This window comes from Takifugu rubripes, chromosome 2 (assembly GCF_901000725.2).
Source record: "Takifugu rubripes chromosome 2, fTakRub1.2, whole genome shotgun sequence".
NCBI lineage: Eukaryota > Metazoa > Chordata > Actinopteri > Tetraodontiformes > Tetraodontidae > Takifugu > Takifugu rubripes.
In genome coordinates this window covers 2,372,125-2,376,018 of record NC_042286.1, presented here as the reverse complement: position 1 = coordinate 2,376,018, position 3,894 = coordinate 2,372,125, and positions in this window count along the sequence as shown.

Sequence of the window (3,894 nt, the reverse complement as noted above, 5' to 3'; positions counted from 1 at the left end):
TGATGCCCACTACTTTGCATTAAACCTAAATTAATTCATCATATGTGCCACATTGAAGCGTGTAATTAAACATTGGCTGGAATGGATGAAACAGTTATTTTCTTGTGTTTGTATTATAATGGGTTAAAGGTGAGGTAAGAGGTTAAATGCAATTGTATGTCACATGAACACCCATGCACTCCCTTGTGGTATCCACGGTGGTGGGCCAGCATTTCACAAAATGGTCTTTGGTGACTGAGGGTCATAAAATGAACATTAAACAGAATTTTGCTTTCCATATTTATGCTACAGCACTCAGAAATGGAAATGTCTGGAGGGGAAATAAACATCTATAAAGTAATGCTAAAAAAATGCCGAACACTAACACCAGTGGGTGGATGCAGGGGGTGGAGGAGAAAAAACTACCAAAAAACTACCGTACTGACGTCATTACTGATGATTGAGAAGGGACCCCCTCCCTTCTCATTCATCAAAGCATTGATTTCTGGAAGTGTTGTTGAGCCCATGGAGGGTTTTCCAGGAAAGAATCGTAACTGTATTTAATGCAATGCAATGTGAGATCAAAAACATCCATTTTTGACCTTGGGCACTTTCAGATTACTCAAATTCTCTTCTGGATGATAGTGATTTACACTGCAGGTGGTGGAATCTTCAAGAATTTTGCAATTCCACATCGAGGAACATCCGCCATCAAATTGAAATGAGCTGAGATTGTCCATGACAATATTAAACGTCTTAGTTGAAAACATCTTAATTTAAAAAATCTGACGTTTACCTTCTCCAGGGAATGACATGTTGTAGGAGAATTGAAGATGACGGCATTGCTTTTAATCTTTTACTCCTTTTAAAGAACCTACCAACTTATTTTAGAATGAGGGTGATTCGATGTTTGCATTGACTTTATTGGAAATCACATTTCTATTCAAATTAAAATTTCCCTCTGGATGAAGTGTTTAATATCATGTAGCATTAATAATGCAGAGCACAACTTTTATTGTTCTAATTAATACTTTAATGTTGTGGTTGGTGGATAAAGCTAAGCGGGCCCTGGGGTTTGGGTGCCTTTCAAAGGTCTACATGAACTAAATAAGAGAATACTGTAAGTTTACTATTCTAGTCACTGATATCAGGCATGTCTAAATGCATACGAGGCTACTGGCTCTGCAGTCAAATTTAAGTAGAAACAGACTGTTCCCAGAGGGCTGCGCCATCGTGCTCTGGAGCTTTACTTGTGAGGTTGGCACAACAGAAAAGGCCAGGCTCCCAATTAATTAACAAAAATGACAAGAAACTTTATGTTAATAAGAGTCCCTTGTAGCGCCTAGTCCAGTTTTCCAGCACTAATCCTATTAGCTGTGTATTATTGACTTACTGTAAAGACAATGATGAATAGATATTAATATTTCTTTGCGACTTAAAAAAAAATCAAACAGGAAAATGTGTAACCATTAATCTACGTGGAGTTAAAAAAGAAACACGTTTGAATTTGCGGGTTGTTGCTCATTTTCCTTTGATGTTGCCATGTCAACCATGTGCTCAGGGTCCTGGGATTTTTGGTGATCTTATACCCGTCGGCACATGGTTGCCCTCCAAAGATGTTAAACAGCCCAATAGTTATCTCACCTGCAGGCATAAAGCTTGAAAATCCAAGCACTCTTGAAAGAAATTGGCCATCTTTCCAAATGCTATCCTGGATGGTGATTTGAGAACACTCCCTCATCTCTGGTGCCTCAGCCATATTGCTTTGGGACCCCCTCATAGTTTTATCAAATTTATCTGATATGATGAACCGATGTAATGACTCCAACAATCGTCCGCTCAAATTAACTAGGTAACGTGATACGGCCCCAAATTTCAGGTACGAGCCACATTTTTTTCCTATCCAAGGTGCTGGTAGCAGAACAGCAGTTCTGCTCTTTATGATGTGAGTTTGATCGTGTCGCCGCTCTGCCACAATGCACAGACGAGTGAGGGACAACTTCAATTTCAACATCATCTTCACTTCATTGATCCCTTTGGGATGACTCCCTCAGGGAAATTAAAAAATTCCAGCAGCACATTATAAGAAAACAGCAAACAGATAGAAGGAGCAACACACAGGTGGTTAAGTTATTATTACTGCACTTAAGTCCTTTTAAAACTGAAACCAGCAGCAAATAACTAACGACTGTCAGGGCAGAAAGGGTGAGGACGTGGGTGAAAAAGCAATTTATCTAATGGATCGAATACTGAGACACTAGAACGCTGTTTAGTTACCTTGACATTTCTTTTTAAGCCAGTTATGAGAAAGAAAATGAATCCTGAAATCTATAAAATGCAAAAATCTGAGAAAGGCAGAGGTTCCTTACTCAAGCTTCAAGGTCATAAGTACCTATAAAATTATAGTTTGCCAAAATGGTTCTGGGAAAGCTTTTTTTCCAGAAAACCTGGTGTGATCTATTGGATGTATTATAATAATTAACATTTGATCTGGACTAAACATAATATCAAGCAGGTTAAAGGTCTTTAGATCAGCCTGATCTGGATAATGATAATGACTGCAAGTCTTTTAAAATTGGTGAAAATGGAAGTATATTTGTGTCTAATCTTTGCATTAAAGAGTTGATATTCTCCCCCACACACACACAAAAGTCCCCACTGAACAGCAGGAAACATGAATCAACTGTGCTGCATGAATATTTATTTCCTCTCAGTGTTTCAAAATAGGATCAGATGGTTGCTTGGTGCTAAGCTCTCACTCACTGCGGGTTCCCAGGGTGTGTCAACAGCCATTGTAATTTGTTTTAATCAGATTTAAAGTTGCGCCCTGGATAACCTTTGACGTCAAGGTTAAAGATTAAAGCTGACTGGACCTTTGAGGTGGGACCCTTTGACTTGAATGATTTGCCCTCAGAAATAAGGCAGGCAAGGTCATTGAGTTCTTTAGAATCTCTTCTTATGTATCATATCGGCTTTTATTATTATGGTGCTTTATGAAAAAACATGTAATTATCATTTTATTTTGAGAGCTTTTATATTCAATAACTTCAAGTTTGTTTGTCTTGGTGTGAGCTCACGCTTAATTTGACAGAATTAGAGATTTTAAAACACTGAATAACAGCTTCCCACCAGAGAACACAAACAAGATGTCTTCGCAGAAAACACAATGACACATGATTAAAATAGATGCAGCACATTCGTCTCTTTGCTCCAACTTTTCACACAGGCTCGCTCCGGTTTCCTCGCAATATGATGCAACGCGAACAAAAGGTTCCTCTCATGCTTTTACATCCTTGTTTCCTCTTTCAGCTTCTCCATCTCCTCGGGTTCAGGTGTTCAGAAACGCTTACCCTATATGTGGCTTCGACGTTTGCCTTTGTGGCGCTCATTTAAAAGTCAAATGTTGGCCTGCACTTCTCCAACCAGACTTCAAGCACTGCATAGTGACTGAAAACACTTAATCAAGCCCGTGCAACAGCGCTGCAGTCAGACGTGACCGGGCCACGATATGGGTCATCCCATTCTTGGCACTGAGCTTACCAAGTATCACTGCAATGCGCGCTAATAAGCAAGACCCCGCCTCCTCTTTTGTCGTTGTTGTCACAATTGTGTCATTTCTGTCAGGTCTCTTTATGTTATCACAAGTAACCGCTTATTACATCACAGCAGTGACAACTAAATGCTTACATAATAGAATTTAGAGAAACGCGTGGAAGTGTAAATATATGCTGCTTTAAAATGTTTATTTATCCTAAGTTATAAAGTGTAACACTTATATACTGTTGTTGGTATAATGGTGTTGGTCTAATTGCCCCCAGATCAACAACTTCCATATTTAGGTTTTTTTTTGTGGCTGCCAATGTTACCTCAAGAAGCAGGCATGTCTTGTATGACTAGATGACTGTTTCTATGGTC